The sequence below is a fragment of the Anabrus simplex genome, chromosome X (assembly GCF_040414725.1).
Source record: "Anabrus simplex isolate iqAnaSimp1 chromosome X, ASM4041472v1, whole genome shotgun sequence".
Lineage (NCBI taxonomy): Eukaryota > Metazoa > Arthropoda > Insecta > Orthoptera > Tettigoniidae > Anabrus > Anabrus simplex.
In genome coordinates, this window is record NC_090279.1 from 32964950 (window position 1) to 32989862 (window position 24913).

The following is a 24913-nucleotide window of genomic DNA, read 5'->3' on the forward strand; positions in this document are numbered from 1 at the left end:
ATTTTGAGAAGCTCCGACTCTTCTCTGCATGATGCTCCCGATCCCCCAGAATCCGATGATCGGGAGAAACCGGACTATATTATTATTATTATTATTATTATTATACATCGGTTTGTAACAAGCAACTTTCAGAGGCGAGGAAACCGATGTTACATTATGGATCGCATAACATAACAGCACGATTTAAAAGAAGGTGGGGGAAGAATTGTGAAAGAAACTCAGCTCTCCGGACGAAGGATCAAGGAACAGGATAGTACTGTAATACACCTGCCTCCGACATTATACGAACAGTAAATAAATTACAGATTAGCCTATTGTACTGAAGAAGCAATACGAAATACTGAAGTACGCACACTAGCATCTACTATAGAAAGGTAAAAGGAGAACCTCGAAAGACCTCGGACTTGATTTCGTTCAGATGCTTTGCAATTCTATAGAGTGACATTCTCCTTTATAACATACCGCAAGAATAACTAGCATGACTAGAACCTTACGTTCCCTGACATATTTATTCAGATTGTAAATGGCATTCTATCGGAAACACGTCGCCTTGTGTAGTATACATACATGTGTGAGGAAGAAGGCTATCAGCGTACAGTTAAGGGGGAAGACAAATTGCTTGCCACATGTCGGCGGGAAGCAGCTATAATACTGGGGAGCTTTATCTGTCTTTGCCTCGCACTTATATTTCCAACACCAAGAACAGACCCATTTATTTTATTGAGCAAGATTCTTGAAGCGTATTGTAGCAGTCTGCAGGATGTGGGAAGATGTTCACACACCCCTTCCCCTTAATAGCGGATATTTTAGAGGACAAAGATCGTGCGATCCAATGCGGCTTATATCTTAATTCTGTCATACATCATTGCTGATTACTCCCAGCGTACCAATTTCTTTCTCGTGGGAAGTTTGACTACGGTCGATCTTCGTACGTCCGTTCTTTTGGCTCTTAACCGTTATTTTGTTGCAAAACTCTAGATTAATTCTTTCTTTTGTGTTGTCTATACTTAGAGGGGTAAACCTTCACGATTGTGTCCTCTTTTTCGCTGAGATTTTTAATGAGCCTTCTTAGTTTCTTGTGCGTAAATGAGAAATAGTGCTGGAGAAATGTCACAGTAAATAGCAATAGTACAATACGCGATGCTCGCTCACTTCCAATAGGTCTTCCGTATTGTTTTTTGTTTTTTGTTTTTACAAGTTGCATTACATGAGATAGTTCTTATGGCGATGATGGGGCGGGAAAGGACTAGGATTGGGAAGAAAATTACCATGCCTTTAATGAAGGTACACCTCCAGCATTTAACTGGTTTAAAAATTAGATCCGACGGGAAAAACACCTTTAAGGTTGCGGACAGTAGGATTCGAACCCACTATTTGCTACGTGACTGAAACCACGCGGTCACCTGCAACGAAAATGACAATGATATTGTTTTCAAATCTCCGTAATTATACTCAAGTTTTTTCGGAGATACCGTAAGAATTCCGTATGGCATATTATGTAAGTAACTAACTAAATACATTTCTGTTCATTACTCGTAGGATGTCGGCGACCAAGTCCGGCCGATGTATTCGAGAGGCTAATGCCCATTGCACATTCATGTGGTGCAAAATTGGCGTATAAAATACCTCTGGTGACACATTCAGAGTTTAACCGATTGAATTATTTAGAATTCAGAAAATTACAGTCGAATAGGGACTACGACACGTATTTCTCTCTAATCTGGTTCTGTAAAGCAGAACATGGAAAACTGACCCGCAGCTATCCTAAACAGAGTCAAAATATAATGCCTACAGTACATACCGCAGCTGATTCTATACAATTCTTCCTCTTCTTATCATCATTATCATCATCATGTCAACAGACCAAGTTATTTGACATTTGTACGTGAATTGACATTATGATCGTATTCATCATTCCAAATGAAACGCCTTGGTCCTGCAGTGCCAAGGGCCTCGGTCTAACGAAATCTCACTGCTCAAGCCGAAGGCCTGGGGATCACAAAGTGACGTTGATCAGCCCGAAGAATATGATGATGATGCTTGTGTTGTAAAGGGGCTTAACATCTATATAATCGGTCTCTGAATGTAAGAGGTCAGACCAAAATTTATTCACTGACCAGATATCAAAACATGGTGATGAAGAGTGAATTGATAAATGTGAATTTAAAATAATCACGGGATCCAGCTAAAAATATTGAAAGTTAAACTAATTCCAAAATCCATCCATTGACTAGAATTCAAAAAGACGACGGTAACACTGGTCAACAATGATTTTGTTAAATGTATAATTTATGGTGATTCTTATGTACTTTTGTGTGCTGATTACGAGTATAAAACCAGAAACTTCCCATCACCCACAGTTTATTTTGTAATTTCAAATCTTTGTTTTCATATTTACGGGTTAGCATGCAACCATTAACAAAGATTAATAAACTATTATAATTGTTGGTTTATCATACTCTTACTATATTTTTTACTTTTTATTCTCTTAAGAATGTACAGAATTCCATATTATTCATTGTTGCCACAACAATTAGAAACTTTAAAACATTGCAGTTGACAGTTGAATTAGAGATTTCTTTCATGCGACTATCTGCATAGAGTAGTGCTTCCAAAGTCTATTGAAAGGAGATAGTTTGTGTTCAATATACAGTAGGGTTTATTTTATTGTGTGAAAAATGCCTCACAACTGTAAATATAAACCAGGTAGTTTCTGTTTCTCGCCCATGTGGCGAGTTAACCCTTAAAGCGCAGAGGCGAAGTGTTACTACTTTAATTAAGGAAGCTTATGAGTTGTATTTTGATTGCAAGATGGATCTGAATCAGAATTGGGCCTCTAACATATGTTGTGCTTCGTGTGTAACTCTACTGACTGGATGGATGAAGGGGACTCGCCATATGCCTTTTGGAATTCCGATGCAGTGGAGGGAACCTATGGATCATTTGACCGATTGCTATTTTTGTGTGACTAATATCTCTGGTATATCTTCAAAGTCAAAACATACAGTTGTATATCCGTCTCTGAAATCAGCAACCAGACCGGTTCTACATGGTCCAGGGCTTCCTATACCTTCTCCACCAGATAGATCGTTGATGCATGGAGATGAAGAAGTTGATGTTGGTGAAGAGTTATGTGATGATAAAATGGATGATGACCAACCCTTTGTAGAAAGTTCTGCTGCTTCTTCTGAGCCGCATTTACTTACACAATCAGATCTAAATGAATTGGTTCGTGATCTTAATTTGTCTAAAGCCAAATCAGAATTACTCGCTTCAAGACTAAAAGGCTGGAACTTTATAGAGAAAGATACCAAAGTCTGTTTCGTCCGCCAACGTCAAAAGAAATTTGAGCATCTTTTTTCTAAAAAGAAAGAACTAGTTTTCTGCAATGATGTTACAGGTCTCTTCGAGTTACTAGGGCAGCAGCATAATCCAGAAGAATGGCGTTTATTCATTGATTCTTCAAAAAGAAGTTTGAAAGCGGTACTGCTTAACAATGGAAATACATTTCCATCAGTTCCTGTAGCCCATGCAGCTAACTTAGAGGAATCATATGAGAACATGAAAATGGTACTATCCGCTATCCAGTATGAAAAGTATTCCTGGCAGATATGTTCAGATTTGAAAGTTGTAGCTCTCTTACTTGGTTTGCAGTTAGGATATACGAAATTTTGCTGCTTTTTATGCAAGTGGGATAGTCGAGATAGAAATAATCACTATATAAAAAAAGAACTGGCCAAAAAGACAGTCATTTACTCCAGGACAGGAAAATGTCGTTCATCAGCCTCTTGTTGCATCTGACAAAAATCATACTGCCCCCATTACACATAAAACTAGTTTTGATTAAGAATTTTGTAAAAGCACTTGATCATAGTACGGATGCATTTCAATTTCTCCAAACCAAATTTCCAAAAATATCTGTAGCTAAACTAAAGGAAGGCATATTTGTTGGTCCTCAGATCAAAGAACTGATGAAGGATACAGTGTTTGAAAGCAAGTTAAAAACATACGAACTAGCTGCGTGGTCATCATTTAAGAAGGTGATCACCAACTTTCTAGGAAACTACAGGTCAGAGAATTACAGGGAACATATTAGTGAACTTCTACAAAACTATAAACACATGGGATGTAATATGTCTCTTAAAATACACTTCTTGAACTCGCATCTTGACTTTTTCCCTGAAAATCTCAGCGCTGTCTGAGACGAACACGGGGAACGTTTCCATCAAGACATCGTCGAATTTGAAAGCCGTTCCCAGGGAAAATGGGGTCCAAATATGCTGGCGGACTACTGCTGGTCACTCAAAAGGGATGTTCCTCAAGCTATGTTCAGCCGAAAATCTACCTCTCATACTTTTTAGGTATGTAACTGAAATTTAAGTTTAGATAATAAATTTTAGTAGGAACAACAACATTTATTTTAAATTTTTTGAAAATTACTCAAAAACTGTGATTGATTGAAAAATTCTAAAAATGGATTTGAAATCAGCAGAAAAAGGTGTATGTAAATTAAAATGCATGTAAATTCAATTTAAGTTAAGATAATAAATTTTAGTAGGAATAACAATTTTTAACATTTTTTAATTTTTTGAAAATTACTCAAAAACTGTGCATGATGGAAAAATTCTAAAAACAGATTTGAAATCAGCAGAAAAAAGTGTACCAGAAACACCCTTTCACTTCCATTTAACAAACAAACATTTAAATTTTGTTACCCAGTGTAATCAATGATTATTTGCTTAAACTTATCACTGCATCCGACTGCATCCCCCTATCTTCCCACAAAATAACGCAAAACAATGGTAAAACTGAACAAGGGACTGCTTCCAAAGCGAAATCATAAATGGATGATGCTTGTAGTCTAAAGGGGTCCAAAATCTAGATCGCCGGCCCCTCATACTGGTACTTACCGCTAGTAAAGTAGGAACCATGGTATTTCTCATGTAGCTGTACTAATCGCAAGAAATGTAGAATTACGGTCTTCTACACATTATGGTACTACTCGCAAGTATTGTACGTTGCACAGGTAACGTAGACGTATGGTATACCTCACATAATAGCACCACTCACACACATGGTGTTCAGCACATAATGACACCACTCATAGAAAACAAAGACTCATCGTGTTCCTCACATAATGATGATGATGATGATGATGATGATGGTTGTTTTAAAGGGGCCTAACATTGAGGTCATCGGCCCCTAATGGTACGATATGAAATAAATAAACTTCAAATTCACCCACTGACCAAAATAAAATAAAAAATTCATGAAGAATGAATGGATGGGCATGAACCCAACAAAAAAAACAGTGAGTCAGACTCAAAAAAAAGATTGTAAATAATAGTGTTCCGGGGTATCCCGTGGAACGCAGAGGTGAAAGAAGGTGCCGGGGGGAATGGGTACAACTACAATGTCAAGAATTGAATATAAAACTTATACCGAAGGTTATATTTCCTAAAACTTCAAACTTAATTTTTTTTTTTTACAGAAACAAGTAGTAAACATTAAACAATTCTAGGAAGGACAAGATTAGTGGTATTAACAAATCGTGGGCTTCAAGGCCTCACCTCACTATCGTGAGCTCCTAGCTCAAATTTACAAAAGAGCACAAATTTATACAACGGCAGAAATCCCCTAATTCCAAGAGCACTTGCTATACGAGCAGTACGGTGCGGCCTAGCTAAGACCCAACTTAAGGCTTGATTATCCGTTTCCAGGTCGAACTTGACGTGTTCCAGATAGAGGTGGAACTTCTCTAATTCAAATAAGACTGCCAAACCCTCAAATTCATAGATAGAATATTTGGCCTCTTGAGCCGATAATGTCCTAGATGCTTAGGCGATGGGTTGCCTTCCGAGTTCAGTTTCTTGAAGAAGCACAGCAGCCACCGCCGACGAAGAGGAGTAGGTTTGAACGATGAATTCCTTCGAGAAATCAGGCATAGCAAGGACAGGGGCGTTGCAAAGAGCTAATTTCAGGTCCTCAAAAGCGGCTTGATGAGACGGCCCCCACTCAAGTTTGACGCCTTTCCTACGAAGTTAGTTGAAGGGCGTCGCTCTGTTAGCGAAGTTGCGAATAAATTTCCTGAAGAAATTCACCATGCCGATGAACCTGGCAATATCTTTGATGTTCTTAGGAGGTTTGAAAACACGGATGGCCTGTGTTCTTGAATGATCAATCAAAACACCATCGGGCGACACAATATGCCCCAGGAATGACATGGAAGGTTTAGCAAAAGCTATCTTAGACAACATCACAGTCAACCCAGCCTTACAAAGGCGATTGAGTACTTCCTTCAGATGATCTAGGTGTTCTTCAAAAGTCTCAGAAAATATGACGACATCATCCAGACAACGTTACAAGTATTCAAACTTGATGTCGGAGAAGACCCTATCTAGCAGTCTCGTGAGCAGAGCGGCCCCCGTGGGGAGCACGAAAGGCTCATACAAGTTCCATTCCGCGGCAAAAGCTGTTAGATGTTTCGATTCTTCAGCTAGAGGATCTGATTGTACGCCTGGTTAAGGTCTAAGATGGTGAAGAACTTAGCTTTCCGAAACCATGAAAAACAAGATTGAAGGTCAGGTAGGGGCACAGATTGTAACATCACCTTCCGATTTAAAGCCCCATAGACAATAAGAGGTCTGAAGCCACCTTGAGGTTTCGGAACCAGAAAATGGGCGAAGAATGCGCCGACTAAGAGGGTAGAATAATACCATCCTTTAACATTTGGTCGATGTTAAGAGACTTCATATTAGGTGGAGACAGTCTATAGGGTGGAAACCTCCCTGGGATCGAGTCCATAACCTCAATCTTGTATTCAATTAGGTCAGTATCACCAAGAGTATCAGAAAATACATCAGGAAATGACTGACACAACTTACGAATACTATCTGCCTGCTCCTCAGGTAGATGTCTAAGGTCTAACAACATCTCATCCTGGGTAGCCGAAGCAGATGAACATGGCACAAAATTACATTTGAGCAAAGGAATCTTACAATTGTTAGCAAATTGGAAAGTGCACGACTTGCTCTGAATATCGAGCACTAGACCAGTATGAGACAAGAAGTCTGCTCCTAATGTTATGGGGCAAGACCAGTGTTTGGGCAAAAACAGTTTAACTTTCCAGGTGAATTTAGAAATCCGAATTTTGGCAAAGATAAACCCTAAAATTTCTAAGGGAGATCAATTAGCCGAAACGCACTGGACTGAAGTCGAACAATAATCAGAAACTTTACAGACAGACTATAATTTCGAATACCATTCAGCCGAAATAATGGAACAAACACTCCCTAAATCTAATGGGGCAGTGACGTATTCACTATTCAACTCGATCTTAAGAAATGGTATGAGGGCAGGGGTCTCCGCCGCAATCCTGAGGTATTCTTTTCGGCATTCAAATGCGATTTTAGAAGAACTTCTGCCCTGTTCTGAGCTTTCGGTGGTTTTAACCGGGGCTGAGCCTTGGGAAGATAAATTTGCCGACTCAGCCGATGGCTATAGTCACTTTCGATTATTCGAGTTGGTGGAGGTTGCACCAGAAGTTGAGCAGGAGGGGGTGCTATTAGCATTCGGGCAATTCATGGCTAGATGAGTAACTTGAAACATCCTTGCGATGACCCGGCCCCATTCTTTGTCCCACTCAATTTTATTACCTGGTACTTGTTAGGCTGATGATCCGTAGACCCACAAGCATAGCATTTGCGGGTGGTGAAAGTTCGGCGTGGTGAAGGCCGAAAATTATAAAATGTACGTAACACGACCTAATAGGTTGAAAGTCGGTTTCGATTACAATACGGTAGTGAAAATTCAATATTCATTTTTGGATTATTTCTTTGCTTCGTTAATTAATATTTGTGAAGTGTGTTGTTTTTCACTTCGCTTCACGCAGTAATGTGGAGGCCGTGGGAATCACACCTGGAAATTATCGCATCAGAAAATCCTGAATTAAATCTGCCAGTGCAGACAAACGATCCTCAACCGAGCACCGGTAACAGTGATATTCGACCGAGTAGTACTGGTTCCGTGCCCACGATTGATATTCAGCCGAGCAGCAGCGGTTCCGCGCCCGCGAGTGATACTCAGCCGAGCAGCAGCGGTTCCGCGCCCGCGAGTGATACTCAGCCGAGCAGCAGCGGTTCCGCGCCCGCGAGTGATACTCAGCCGAGCAGCAGCGGTTCCGCGCCCGCGAGTGATACTCAGCCGAGCAGCAGCGGTTCCGCGCCCGCGAGTGATACTCAGCCGGGTAGCAGCGGTTCCGCGCCCGCGAGTGATACTCAGCCGGGCAGCAGCGGTTCCGCGCCCGCGAGTGATACTCAGCCGAGCAGCAGCGGTTCCGCGCCCGCGAGTGATACTCAGCCGAGCAGCAGCGGTTCCGCGCCCGCGAGTGATACTCAGCCGAGCAGCAGCGGTTCCGCGCCCGCGAGTGATACTCAGCCGAGCAGCAGCGGTTCCGCGCCCGCGAGTGATACTCAGCCGGGCAGCAGCGGTTCCGCGCCCGCGAGTGATACTCAGCCGAGCAGCAGCGGTTCCGCGCCCGCGAGTGATACTCAGCCGAGCAGCAGCGGTTCCGCGCCCGCGAGTGATACTCAGCCGAGCAGCAGCGGTTCCGCGCCCGCGAGTGATACTCAGCCGAGCAGCAGCGGTTCCGCGCCCGCGAGTGATACTCAGCCGAGCAGCAGCGGTTCCGCGCCCGCGAGTGATACTCAGCCGAGCAGCAGCGGTTCCGCGCCCGCGAGTGACACTCAGCCGAGCAGCAGCGGTTCCGCGCCCGCGAGTGATACTCAGCCGAGCAGCAGCGGTTCCGCGCCCGCGAGTGATACTCAGCCGGGTAGTAGTCGTTCCGCGGAGAAAAGAAAGGCGACTAAAACTTTACGTAAGCAAAGTGAACGGCTGGTATGTAACGCATACGAATACGTTATGAAGAACAACGTTCGCAAGGGTTATATTTCTGAGACAGCTAAAATGTTGAAACTTAACAGGAAAACTGTAAGTAAAATAGTAAAGTGGGGACCTACAACTCCGAAAAAGTGTGGTAATAATAAAATTGATTATTTTTGCTGTGACTTGGTGAGACGCGAGGTATATGCATTCTTTACTAAAGGTAAGTCACCAACCGTACAGGAACTGTTAAAACATTTGAAAAATGTGTGTGGCTTTCCTTATGAAAAAACTACTCTACGAGAGCTGTTGAAAAAACTTGGGTTTTGTTTCCGTATTCTGAAGAAAAAACAGATTGTAATGGAATCTGCTAGAATAGTAGTTTGGCGATATAAATTCATAGAGCGTCTCCGGAAGTTGCGTTCCGAGGGATGCAGAGTTGTCTATCTAGATGAAACTCGGTACGATACTCATGACATTGTGAAGAATGGTGGGATGATGGAACTTGTAATTGCATACTGAAAGCACCAACATCGCGGGGCAAGCGTATTATGGTATTGCATGCTGGAGGCAGTGAGGGCTGGGTTGAGAATTGCCTTTATTTATCGGCTAAAAACATTGGAGACTGCAAAGCTGATAGCCATGACGAAATGACAGCTCAAGTTTTCGAAAACTGGTTTAGGTCTCATCTTCTAGAGAACCTACCACGTGACCGAAAATGTGTAATCGTGATGGACAACGCAAGCTATCATTCGCGGTAGCTGATTAGGTTTCCTTCCATGAACACTAATATTAAGGACATTATTAAGTTTATGGAGTACAATAACATTCCCGTGCCAAAACCTGTACCCATCAAGGCAGTTATGTTGCAGGAAATCAAATCAGCCAATATCAGTAAAACGTACGCTGTAGAGGAGATCGCAGCCTCACGTGGACGCGAAGTTTTGAGACTCCCTCCATATCACTGTATTTTAAACCCCATAGAAATGATCTGGTTTCAGCTGAAGACATATGTTAGGAAAAATAATGTTACGCCAACTTTGAGTGCTAGTGTGTGTCAACTTCTTCGTGAAGGAGCTGGAACGATCGGTCCTGAGAGGTGGTCTGCTTGTGTTCGAAGCACCATTAAGACAGAAGAGAAGTACATGAAACACGACACGGATAGCAACGAAGATAGATTTGTAATTCACCTAGCAGACAATGACGAGCACGACGAATAGAGGTAAGGTAAATACTGCATTTGTTTTAAAAGTAGCTAAGTTTGCTGGCTATTTTTTGTCCGAACTACATACTCCGATATTATTATTATTATTATTATTTATTATTATTATTATTATTGTTATTATTATTATTATTATTATTATTATTATTATTATTATTATTATTATTATTATTAATCTGCTTACCCTCCAAGGTTGGTTTTACCCTCTGACTCAGAGGGATCCTACCTCTACCGCCTCAAGGGCAGTGTCCTGGAGCGTGAGACATTTGGTCGGGGGATACTACCGGGGAGAATGACCAGAACCTCGCCCAGGCGGTCTCACCTGCTATGCTGAACAGGGGCCTTGGTGGGGGATGGGAAGATTGGAAGGGATAGGCAAGGAAAAGGGAAGGAAGTGGCCGTGGCCTTAAGTTAGGTACCATCCCGGCATTTGCCTGGAGGAGTAGAGGGAAAACACAGAAAACCACTTCCAGGATGGCTGAAGTGGGAATCGAACCCACCTCTACTCAGTTGACCTCCCAAGGCTGAGTGGACCCCGTTTCAGCCCTCGTGCCACTTTTCAAATTTCGTGGCAGAGCCACGAATCGAATCCGGGCCTCCGGGGGTGGCAGCTAATCACACTAAACAACTACGCCACAGAGGCGGACAATTATTATTATTATTATTATTATTATTATTATTATTATTATTATTATTATTATTATTATTATTACCGTATTTTTGTGGTAGGTAGAGGTGAAAGAAGGTGCGGGTGTGAACGGGTCTCAAACTACGAAATTAAAGTTAATGTAAAATTTAACAAGGTTATATTCTCTTTTCAAAATCGAGAAATAACAAGCATGGAAGGTACAGAGTAGCAAGGCAACAAAAGAGCAACAACAGTATTTACAGGCTTTCGGCTTCGAGCCCCGGACTCACAATTCTTGAGCAGTTAGCCCAAGCTTACATGTACATACGGTTTAACAAAAGGGCAGAAAACCCCAATCATGCCCAGGAGCACTTGCTCCCAATTACACAGAAAAGCCTCCTCGAGGCATACAACACTCAATTTTCGAGAAAGAGCCACTCGCTCTCAACTTTAAACCTATCAAAGGCCACACCAAACTCCACCTTCAAGTCGTCCTCTAAGGACATAGACACAGGGGTAAAATACCCAACATACTGAGGCCTATTAAGTGAGAAAAAGGTTAATTACATGACCTCTAAAATAACAATTTGAGAGGAGGCGATCTGCACTCCTAATACATTTTGCTTAAAACCTAATCTGGCTCTAGGCCGCTAATGCAAGGGCTAATCCCATACTACAGAGGTGACTTTAGAAAGGAACAATTTACATTACATTAAGGAAGAATCGGTTGTGAGAAATAAGTTCACCTCAAAACAATATGAGTGGGAGCTCGAGAGGGTTAAGCACTCTCTATCCCAATATGTAGCTTAAAAGATAGAATAAATACAAAGTGTCTTTACATTTTAGGGAAAGTTACATGGTGGAAACGGTTCGGACCCGCCCCGAGAGTTAAACTGCTGAGCTAGCAAGAAAATAAGTTATTAAATGGCCATTACCTGGTTGTTGAACTGCTGCCCGAAGAAAGAGGCGCTTCCCGCCCCCTGCTATGTACTTTACACACTGAAAGATGGTACTGAAGTGGCACCGAGAGCCGAAAATCAGCAGTTTATATACTCTCGCGGAAAGTTCGAGGCGTTTTTGGAATGAGAACACCCTCCCACAAGGATTTTATTGGTTCACCAAGAAAACCCCTACACAATACGAAGAAGAAACATATTATTGGTGGAAAATTAATTCGAGAAATTCAGTATTGGTTAAATTCAAAACAAGGGGAAAGAAAGGGGTATACAGCCAACTTAAACAATAACAGAAAGAAATTTAACAAGAAACAAACTTTTGAAATAAAAGTTTCTCCAAAAAACAGTTCTTTCACTTCGCACTAGGGTGCACCATTGTAGTTTTTCAGTAGTGTCCTCTAGAAGAGAAAGTTCGCACTTCTTACTACAGGTAAAACAAAAATACATCAAAAATGACCCAGTTCAAAAACTCCAAAATTTCCAAGTAGTGACATCTTCTGAGAAACTTGAAAATTAATACCGTAGATAAAGTTCAGACTTCCTCCAGCAGAGGAGTTTCAATTGGCGCAAATTTTAAATAAGCGGCGTGGAGGTGTACCGCCCGGTACAGACCTCCCCCTCCCCCAAAAGTTCCTCCAAGGGGGTAACACAGAAGAACATAAACTTTTGTTTGAAAACAAGGTCCAAGTTATGATGTTGATATGGAGATTAATTGCAGACGCATTATAAAATTTACCAAATTTGGTTTGATCCAGTTTCAAAATTCTTGTAGCAACTGTTGAAGTAATGTCTTTATCTTTGTAGAAGTTAAATTCAGAAGGAAATCTTTAGTTTTTAAAGTTGAGGAAAATTTTTTTAAGTCCACCAGGTATTGCAGTAAAATCCAAGAAAAGGTAGTGATGTTGAACTGGAATGTCCATATAGCTGATTAAATATTTTCAAGGTTGATTAAGTTGGGTGGCCAGAGCGGCCGCTGCAGCTTGTGTCCAGAGGAGGCCGCCCGGACCCCTCAAGTACCCTGAGATACCGCTCGCCCGCACTATGAGAGTAGTAGTGGTGTTGAAGCACGCCGCGCCCGCGGCGAACATATACAGGCTGCGGGCAAGTAGCAGGTCGTGCGCCGCACATCAGCCTTGGCCGGGAGGAGGGCTCCGGCTCGCCGTACACTGGTCGACCTCGCTGGAGAAGAGGGGGCCCTTCCTCTATTCCAGTAGCGGTACGGCGCGGCTGCGGGGGCACTGAAACATTAAAGCTCGACGGCAGAATTTGTTGGACCATCATCTTTTTTTGAGGGCACAGGCTTAGTGGAGAGGTTGAGGGGCCAGCGGCGTGCAGATATTTATGGCATTAATAAGCCACTGTGTGTTGTGAAGCAGGAGACGGGAGTGTGGTAATGGCCGTGGCAACGACAGGATGGCAGTTTAACGGTTCGGGGAAGGTTTTACAAAATGCTTACATATAAAACAAAATATTATAGAAGGGGCAGAATGCCTTAAAAGTGAAAACTCAAAAAAAAATATAACCTTCATATTCCTTTCAAGATTATATGAAGCAAGTTAGCACAGAAATTATACAGGTTTCACCTGTGACAGGTGAACCCTAAATATCCTCTCGGTGGCTGGATTACTTAACAATAAGGTAACGGGAGTAAGGAAATCTAGAATGATACACGGCCCATGAAATCTGGGGGCAAGCTTGCCCGCGGGAACACAATTCTTGACCATCACCTGGTCACCTACCTTCAAATGGGTGGGTCTCCGTCCACGATCATATCTTTCCCTAACCTTTTCATGAGACACTTTAAGATTGGCTTTAGCCTTTTACCAACGATCTTTAATGTTGTCTGGGTCTATTGTCTCAGGTAGAATGTCACTCAGAGACCAGAGGTTAGAGAGCGGCGTGTTGGGAACGAACTTAAACATCAAAGAAGCTGGGGTAAACTTGTGAGATTCATGAACCGCCGAATTCAAAGCAAAAGCTAACCAATGCAGGGACGTGTCCCACCTAGAATGATCTTCATGATGATAGGCAATAAGCGCGGACCTTAGATTACGATTAACCCGTTCAGCCAGAGATGGTTGAGGGTAATAAGCAGAAGTCGTCACATGAGAGATGGACAAGTCAAAACAGAATTTACGAAAAAGATTTGATGTAAAAGCCTTAGCATTATCAGATACAATATATTGACACGGACCAAAAGAAGCAAAGATAGAATTTAGACAAGTAATGGTGGACTGAGCGGTAGCCAGCTTAGTCGGAAATAACCAGGAAAATCTTGTAAAACCATCTACACATACAAAGATGAACTTGTTGGCAGTTCCCTTAGACTGGGGGAAGGGTCCTACATAATCAATATACAGGCGTTCCATGGGGCGCGAAGCCTGATGAGAAGACAAAAGGCCTACCTTGGTGGATATGGTGGGTTTACTAAGCAAACAAGATTTACAAGTTTTACTAGTTCATGGATTTCACCGTCCATACCCTTCCAGATGAACCTTTCACGAATCTTTTCACGAGTTTTAAAGATACCAAGATGCCCCCCTAATGGGGTCTCATGATAGTACTTGAAGATCATAGGCACAAGAACCGCTGGAACGACAACCTTCATGATCTTATCATGCCTCGAAGGACAACATAGAACACCATTCCTCAGTACATAAGGGACAACATGTTCCCCAGAAGAAAGGGTTTCCATTATCGGAGCCAGCGTCGGATCTTCACGTTGGTATTTCTCGATATCCCTAAAGAGCATGGGAGCATCTGTTAAGATGGCATTAACATCAGATAGTATGGACTCGGGAGGTGATGAACTGTCGACCTGTTCATGGGTCTCGACGTCGTTGGAAAACATACGGCTGAGTCCATCGTCAACAACATTTTCGGTACCTCTGATATGCCTGACATCGAATTGGAAGGCAGAAATACGGATGGCCCAACGGGCTACACGACCAGTACGACGCGGCCTACCTAAGACCCAGCTTAAGGCTTGATTATCTGTCTCCAGGTCGAATTTGACATGTTCCAGATAGAGACGGAACTTTTCTAAGGCAAATAAGACTGCCAAACCTTCGAGCTCATAGATTGAATACTTGGCTTCTTGAGCCGACAGAGTCCTAGATGCATAGGCGATGGGTCGCCTCCCTAGTTCAGTCTCTTGAAGAAGGACTGCAGCTACCGCCGACGACGACGCGTCGGTTTGGACGAAGAATTTCTTTCCTGCGAAGAAGGTTCAAGGGCGCCGCTCTATTAGCGAAATTAGGAATAAACTTCCTGAAGAAATTCACCATACCAATGAACCTGGCGATACCTTTAATGTGCTAGGGAGGTTTAAAATCACGGATGGCCTGTGTTCTAGAATGATCGACGGCAACACCATCAGGTGACACAATATGCCCTAGGAATGACATAGAGGGCTTAGCAAAGGCAACCTTGGACAACTTGACAGTTAACCCAGCCTTACGAAGGCGATTGAGAACTTCTCGCAGATGATCTAGATGTTCTTCAAAGGTCTCCGAAAATACGACGACATCATCCAAGTAGTGATACAAGTACTCAAATTTGATGTCGGAGAAGACCCTATCTAGCAGCCTAGTGAGTACAGCTGCTCCCGTGGGGAGCCCAAAAGGCACGCGGTTGTATTCATACAAATTCCAATCCGTGGCAAACGCTGTAAGGTGTTTAGACTCTTCGGCAAGGGGAATTTGATTATAGGCCTGATTCAATTCCAAAATAGTAAAGAACTTGGCCTTACGAAACCATGAAAAACAAGAATGAAGGTCAGGAAGGGGCACAGATTGTAACACCACCTTCCGATTGAGAGCCCTATAATCGATGGCAGGCCTGAAGCCCCCTTGGGGTTTCGGGACTAGAATAATAATAATAATAATAATAATAATAATAATAATAATAATAATAATAATAATAATAATAATAATAATAATAATAATAATAATAATAATAATAATAATAATAATAATAATAATAATAATAATAATAATAATCGTATGGCCTCAGCTACCGTGTGCAGACATTTCAATTTGACGCCATCTGGCTGTCTGCTCGTCAATTTCGACGTTCCGTTTTACACTAGGCCACCACTAGATGGCAGACCGAGTAAACCGAAACACTTTTGGGCGTCTATGGCTGAGATTTTTAATGAATTTTGTCGGGTAAACACCAAATGTGTCACCAGAGATCTTTTACATGCCGACATCGTACGACATGGAGTGTCGAATGGACTTTTTTCCGCCCTTCAAAAATCCGACTACCTCTGCCGGGTTTGAACCCGCTAACTTGGGATCCGGAGGCCGACACTCTACCGCTGATCCACCTAGGCGAAGAATACGCCGACTTAGAGGGCCTAATAATGCCATCCTTCGACATCTGATCGATAATTTCTCTCAGGGCCTTCATTTTTGGTGGAGATAGCCTATAAGGTGGAAAACGGACAGGAATCGAATCCGTGACCTCAATTTTGTATTCAATAAGGTCAGTAACACCAAGAGTATCAGAGAACACCTCTGGAAACGACTGACACAACTTACGAATACTATCAGCCTGCTCCTCAGGTAGATGTCTAAGGTCTAACAACATCCCATTCTGGGTAGGCGAAATAGATGAACATGATGCAGAATTACATTGTAACAAGGGGATTTTACAATTGGAAGCAAATTTGAATGTGCACGACTTACTCTGAAGATCGAGCACAAGACCAGTGTGAGAAATGAAGTCCGCTCCCAATATGATGGGGCAAGACAAGTGCTTAGCCACAAACAGTTTGATTTTCCATGTAAATTAAAAATACGAATTTTTACCTGTAAAGAACCTAGAATTTCTAAGGGAGATGAATTAGCCGAAACATATTGGATCGAAGAGGAACAATAGTCAGGAAGTTTACAAAGAGATTTCAATTTTGCATACCATTCAGCCGAAATAATAGAACAAACACTGCCTGAATCTAATAGGGCTGTTATAGGCTCATTATTTAACTCAATTTTGAGAAAGGGGACCGGTGCGGGGGTATCCGCCGCAATCCTAAGACACTCTTTGGGGCATTCAAAAGATGGATTTGCAGACTGAACGTTCCCTGAATTTTCGATCTGTTTACCAGGGGCTGAGCCTCGGAAAGATGGATTAGTCGAATCAGCCGAAGCCACTAGTCACTTTTTATTATTGGCATTGGTGGAATTTGCACCAGAAGTTGAGCAGGAGGGGGTGCTATTTGAATTTGGGCAATTCTTGGCGATATGTGAGAAAGCCCCACATTTAAAACAGCCTTGTGATGAACCATCTCCATTATTTGCCCTACTAGTTTTGACCAATGGACATTTATTGCGAAGATGGTCAGGCGACCCGCAAGCATAACATTTACGGGGTGTAACAGGTCGGCGAGGTGGAGGCCGAGGATTACTAAAAGAAGGCGGGGGTTCTTTCGCTACACGCAGGGAATCGGCATATCTAACTCCTTCCGCTGAGACGGCCAAATGCTTCAAGTTCAGAGAAGGTTTGCGGACACGCCGCGAAACACAAATATGACCTATAGGATGGTGAAATGCCTTCCACAATAGCCTGTACAATCTGATCCTCAGGGAAGTGAAGAGCAAACACCCTAGTATAGAATTTAATGTCTTGTATGAAATCAGCCAGATTTTCATCCAATCTCTGTACTCGATAATAGTACTTCTGAATCGGAGATGACCTCGCGCGAGCAGGAATAAAATTTGCAAGCAGATGTGCATGAAAATCTTCAATAGATGACTGTTCGGCAATGGCTCTTACTATTTTATCTGAGAGAATACCAATTGCATAAGGAGAAATTACCTGTAAAATTTGACACGGAGAAAGAGAAAAAACAAGGGCATGACCTTGAAATTGAACTAAAAACCTTAAGAATGAAATAACGTCACTGGTGGTATTAACAGAAAACTTAGAGATCCCTCTGAGCAACATTGCTAATGGATGAGGCAAGCTGCTGAACCCAGGTGACATAGTAGGTAAAGTTTTCAGTGGCAAGGAAGTTAGTTCAGAACGTACATTATTCAACGACCTACGGCGTTCAGACTCGTTGTCCAATGGGGCAGAGATAGTTTGAGCTCCAACGGTTTTCCTATTGACTTCTCCCTTAGGAGGCTCTTCCTCGCTACCTCCATTCACCGTAGCGGGTTGATCAGTTTTGGGAGGAACTTCCCCAGTTAACAATTGAGTGACCTTAAGAGATAATTCAGAAATATTTTCAAGCACCGTACTAGCTTCCTTCCTCTGAACGTCATTCAACTTCAGAGACAACAGATCGTTAACTCTATTTGAAAAATGAAATAGCCTGGCTTGCACACGCTTAATTTGACTAGGAGAAGGATCATTTTCGTCAAAAAACTAACTACAGATGCTAGCCCAGTAATATTCTCGATGATCGTGGAAAGAGAGTCGTCAATTTCTTTCTCTCCCAAAGTAGGGATGGAAATGGGCAAATCAAGGGACTCTCTAAGCTTGTTTGTGTCTACTGCAACCGTGCCTCCAGATTGCACATTTCTGATAGTTAACTCATAGATCAACTCCTCCTTGCGCTAATAGTTAAGATGGAGAACATCGCGAGGGCCGGGCATGATGACAGAACAATTTTGAAACAGGACAAATCAAAAATTCCAGCAACTGAGAAAATTGTTAGAGTTCAAAAATAAGGCAATGTTTAGCCGTCAAAAGGGGCTAAATTGAGACCCATTCAACCACGCTCTGCTACCACTTGTTACCGTATTTTTGTGGTAGGTAGAGGTGAAAGAAGGTGCGGGTGTGAACGGGTCTCAAACTACGAAATTAAAGTTAATGTAAAATTTAACAAGGTTATATTCCCTTTTCAAAATCGAGAAATAACAAGCATGGAAGGTACAGAGTAGCAAGGCAACAAAAGAGCAACAACAGTATTTACAGGCTTTCGGCTTCGAGCCCCGGACTCACAATTCGTGAGCAGTTAGCCCAAGCTTACATGTACATAAGGTTTAACAAAAGGGCAGAAAACCCCAATCATGCCCAGGAGCACTTGCTCCCAATTACACAGAAAAGCCTCCTCGAGGCATACAACACTCAATTTTCGAGAAAGAGCCACTCGCTCTCAACTTTAAGCCAATCAAAGGCCACACCAAACTCCACCTTCAAGTTGTCCTCTAAGGACATAGACACAGGGGTAAAATACCCAACCTACTGAGGCCTATTAAGTGAGAAAAAGGTTAATTACATGACCTCTAAAATAACAATTTGAGAGGAGGCGATCTGGACTCCTAATACATTTTGTTTAAAACCTAATCTGGCTCTAGGCCGCTAATGCAATGGCTAATCCCATACTACAGAGGTGACTTTAGAATGAAACAAATTACATTAAAGAAGAATAGGTTGTGAAAAGTCAGTTCACCTCAAAACAATATGAGTGGGAGCTCGAGAGGGTTAAGCGCTCTCTATCCCAATATGTAGTTTAAAAGATAGAATAGATACCAGTTTCTTTACATTTTAAGGAAGGTTACATAATGGAAAAGCTTCGGACCCGCCCCGAGAGTTAAACTGCTGAGCAAGCAAGAAAAGAAGTTATTAATCGGCCATTACCTGGTTGTTGACGGCCGCCGAAGAAAGAGGCGCTTCCCGCCCCCTGCTATGTACTTTACACACGAAAAGATGGAACAGAAGTGGCGCAGAGACCCTAAAATCAGCAGTTTATATACTCTCGCGGAAAGTTCGAGGCGTTTCAGGAAGGAAAACACCCGCCCACAATCACTTTATTGGTGAATAAAGAGAAACCACTACACAAGATGAAGAAGAAACACATTATTGGTGAAAAATTAATTTAAGAAATTCGGGATTAGCTAGATTCAAAACAAGGGGAAAGAAAGGGTTAATATTGCCAACTTAAACAATGACTGAAAGAAATTTAGCAAAGAACAAACTTTTGAAATTACATTTTCTCCAAAAAACAGTTCTTTCACTTCGCACTAGGGTGCACTATTGTTGATCTTCAGTAGTGTCCTCTAGAAGAGAAAGTTCACACTTCTTACTACAAGCAAAACAAAAATACGTCGAAAATGACAGTTCGAAAACTCAAAAATTTCCACGTAGTGACATCTTCTGAGAAACTTGAAAATCAATACCGTAGAGAAAGTTCAGACTTCCTCCACCAGAGGAGTTTCCACTGGCGCAAATTTTAAATAAGCGGCGTGGAGGTGTACCGCCCGGTACAATTATTATTATTATTATTATTATTATTATTATTATTATTATTATTATTATTATTATTATTATTATTATTATTATTATTATTATTATTATTATTATTCCAGTCCCTAGTTCGTGATTTTACTTTTCCTTTGCCAGGCGAGTTGGGCGTGTGGTTAGGGGCGCGTAGCTGTGAGCTTGCATCGGGGAGTTAATGGGTTCAAGCTCCACTGTCGGGAGCTCTGAAGATGGTTCACCGTGGTTTCCCATTTTCACACCAGGCAAATGCTGGGGAAGTACCTTAATTAAGGCCACGGGCTCTTCCTTCCCACTCCTAGACCTTTCCTAGCCCATAGTTGCCATAACACCTATCTGTGTCGGTGCGACATAAAACAAATTGTAAAAAATTGTTGCACTTTTCATTTCTTTACTGAAAGCGAGACACTGATATTAGCAGCATGAAATTAATATTTTAATGGGCCTACTTTGGTATAAATTTACGTTTAGTCTTTGTCGAGTTTATTTGCCAATGCCTTCTTCCTGTTTTTTCTTTCTTTCTTTCTTTCTTTCTTTGTTTCTTTCTTTCTTTCTTTCAACATCTGCGACCACCGCATGGGTTAAGCACGAAACAAATTATTCTGCGATATTGGTTTGTGCTGTGGTTCATTATCACATTTTTATATTTATATTTTGACTTTAGAATAAATTAAATGTTTAACATGTTTAAATAATCGACGCAAAATATGACAACCTTCCTTTTGACAGAGCTCACTTGCCTTTTAAACGACACGCGCCTCTTGTGTCCAGAGGAAAGGAGCCGACTGTCAACCCTCATTGTCACTAGGGCGGGCAGACTGTCAAGCCTCATTATTACCAGGGTGGGCCAAGTTTTGAGATCAGAAGATACCGCTTGGGTATACGCTGAGCGTCAGGACTATACAATGTCAAGAATTGAATTTAAACTGAAGGTCATATTTTCAAAAACTTCAAACTTAACAAATTTTTTACAGGTGCAAGTAGCAAACATTAAACAAGTCGAGGAAGGACAAGATTAGTGCTATTAACAGATCGTGGGCTTCAATCCCTCACCTTACTATCCTGAGCTCCTAGCTCAAATTTACAAAAGAGCACAAATTTATACAAAGGCAGAAATCCCCTAATTCCAAGAGCACTTGCTCCTAAAATTACAATATTAAGCCTCCCAGAGGCACCTTTTACAACACTTGAAAAAGAGCTAACGTGCTCTCAATTTCTCAAGCCTACTCAAGGCAACACCAAAAAATCTTACACTCTTTGGCCTTCCATGGCCCAACTTACAAATTGAAACAGGGGTATCTCTTACCCAACCTATGGGGGCCTTTGCGAAAAGAACACAAATTGAATGGAGGCGTACAATGCTCCAAGATAGTAAAAACTTAAAACCCTAATGGGCACTAGTCCCGTGAAAAAGGGGCTATTCCCAAAGTACTGAGGTGACTCGTATGGAAAGTAATTTACTACATTACAGAATGAAACAGTTATAAAAAGTTAGTCACCTCAAACCAAGATGAAGGGGAGCTCGAGAGGGTACATCACTCTCTATTCCCGGTTTACAGTCGAAAATGTTATGGCCCTTTTAACATTAGCCGGCAGAAGTTACATTTTAGGAAGAAGGTTACATAGTTAACGTTTCTGATCTTTCCCTCAGGTTAAGCTGCGGAGCTAGCAAAAAATAAAGATGTTATGTGGCCATTGCCATGTCGATCTACTGCTGCCTGAAGAAAGAGCCGCCCGCCTCCTGTTTTGACACACACACTTAGTAAGATGACGTTCAATTGGCCCAGAAACTAGAAAATCCGCGGTTTATAAACCATCGAGGAAAGTTCGAGATCATTCAGGATTAAACTAGCCACACCCTCTCACGTTTATTGGTCAATTTAAAAGTTACACTCAAAATCGAAGAAGAAGAAGAAGAAGAAGAAGAAGAAGAAGGAGGAGAAAATTAATTACAGAAATTAGGGATTGGCTAGGTTCAAAACTGGCGGAAATAAAAAGAAAATATTGCCAACCCAAAAATAAATGAACCTCAATCAATAAAAAAACTTATGAATACAAAACTTCTTTGAATTATAATTTCTTATACCTCGCACCAGGGTGCGTGATCATAGTTTTTAGTAGCGACATCTGCGGAAAAATGTCCAAACTTCTTGATGGATAGCAAACAAAACTAGTAAAAATACAGCCAGTTCAGGAAAATTCACAATAATAAAATTACGTCATATTTTAGTGGTGACAACTTCTGAGTAAATTTCTAAGCTGGTGTAGTTTCAGTTTCACTGTTTCACCAATAGAGGAGTTCATTAGGCATTAGATTTAAATGCGCGGCGTTGGGATGTACCTCCCGGTACAAATAGTATTACTGACCAAGGGACCACTTATAAAGCACAATGATTCTTGATGTCTAATGGGATGCAAAATCCACGCCTAAGGCCCCACAGAATGGTACATGTCGCGAGTAAAGTAGAACTATGGCATTAGACATGTTGCGGTACTAATCAAAAGGAGCGAAGACTCTCGGTGTTCCACACAACATGATACTACTCACAAGTATTGCACTTCGTACAGGGAACGCAGGCCTATGGTGTTTCTCACACAATGACGCCACTCATAGCCAACGCAAACCGATGAGATTCCTCACCTAGGTGTACTAAACACAGGGACTCGTACTATCCCGTGGTGTTCCTCACAACACAGACCCACTGTGCCCCTCATATGGAAGTACAACGCACCTGCTACGCCTAGAACTGCGGTGTTGCTCACATGGGTACGACGCACGGTACCGGAAACACCCAGGCCAGCTTCTTTACTGCTACTAATCACAAACCTATATCGTACCTAATTTAGTGGTACTACTCGCAACTCAAGCAACCCATGGTGTTCCCCGGATGATGGTACGAATCAAAAGTAGTTTCATGGTTCACCCCTTTTAGTCGCCTCTCGCGACAGGCAGGGGATACAGTGGGTGTATTATTCGTCTGCGTCCCCAACCCACAGGGGGTGGAGAGAGAGAGAAAAAAGAAGAAAGAAGGGACCCGTCACTTCGAAAAATGAAGTAACGGACGATGAAAGGCAAGGGGTACGAAGGGCGTGAAAGTGAAAGACTCCCTAGGCCTCGAATGCTATAATACTGTCGGGGTCGGAAAAGAACATGAGTTGACCAAGGGAGGTCGGATAGGATAGACGAAAGTGAGGAGCCTGGCACAAGTCACGACTCAGCTTAGGGCCCCGTGGTGCCCAAACCACATTCCCACTTTAGTCACTTCTTACGACAGGCAGGGGATACCGCGGGTGTACTCTACATGTGCGTCCCCCACCCGCAGGGGGTAGTGTGTTTGGTCCGCCGGCAAGCCGGTTAGGACCCCCCTATCCGCCACCTGGGACGCGCTACGTGGGAGTATTACCTCTCCCCCTGCTACGTCAGCGTAGTAGGTTCGTGGTCGTCACATTCATAGGTAACGCAGACCTATGGTGTTCCTCACAATACAGCACCACTCAGAGGTAACGCAGACCTAAGGTGTTCCTCACATTATAGCACGACTCATAGGTAACGCAGACCGATGGTGTTACTCACATTATAGCACCTCTCAGACGTAACACAGACCCATAGTGTACCTCACATATTGCTACAAATCACAGACACATGGTGGTTCCTCACATAGTGGTACAAATCACAGACCCAAGGTGTTCCTCACATTGTGCTTCTAAGCACAGACCCATGGTGTTCCTCTCCTAGTGGTACTAAGCACAGACCCATTGAGTTCCACACATAGTGGTACAAATCACAGACCCATAGTGTTCCTTACATAGTGGTACTAAGCACAGACCAATGGTGTTCCTCTCATAGTGGTACTAAGCACAGACCCATAGTGTTCCTCTCCTAGTGGTACTAAGCACAGACCCATGGTGTTCCTCACATTGTGCTTCTGAGCACAGACCCATGGTGTTCCTCACATAGTGGTACAAATCACAGACCCAAGGTGTTCCTCACATAGTTGTTCTAAGCACAGACCCATGGTGTTCCTCTCCTAGTGGTACAAAGCACAGACCCATGGTGTTCCTCACATAGTGGTACAAATCACAGACGCATAGTGTTCCTCACATAGTTGTACTAAGCACAGACCCATGGTGTTCCTCTCATGGTGGTACTAAGCACAGACCCATAATGTTCCTCTCATGGTGGTACTAAGCACAGACCCATAGTGTTCCTCACATAGTGGTACTAAGCACAGACCCATAGTGTTCATCTCGTAGTGGTACAAATCACAGACCCATGGTGTTCCTTACGTAGTGGCACTAAGCACAGACCTATGGTGTTACTCACATAGTGGTATAGATTACAGACCCACAGTGTTCCTCTCATGGTGGTACAAATCACAGACCCATGGTGTTCCTCTCTTAGTGGTACAAATCACAGATCCATGGTGTTCCTCACATAGTGGTAAAAATCACAGACCCATGGTGTTCCTCACATAGTGGTACTAATCACAGGTCATCATATGGTTCAAGGTCCATCATCCCTTGGTCGTCCCTTTTAGTCGCCTCTTATAGCAGACAGCGGATACCGTGGGAGAATTGTTCATCTGCGCCTCGCACCTACACGGGGTGGCGCCACTACCTTTGTGTTCGCAGACGGGGGCCGCCATCTCACAGCTCCTTAACCGTGCTCGAGACAACCCTCAAAGCTAGATAGAGATCACTTACCTTGTCGAGAATCGTATCCAGATACTCCGGCTTAAGTGTCATGTTCGCTATTCCTATGCCTTGGGTCCGACTGATCATGTCCATATCTGTCAGCCCAGAGGCTGGCTGGATCCTCAAACAGCTCCACTAATGTTTATGCGGTTATAGGGAAGCCGCAACAACCGATGGCGGTGCCAATGTGAGGTCTACGATGCGAGATGAGGACTGAGGTAGTTTGCCATTGCTTTCCGCACTGGATCAGAAACACTTTTCATAACACTCAGACACACTGGTCGTGCTCTGCGCTACCCATTC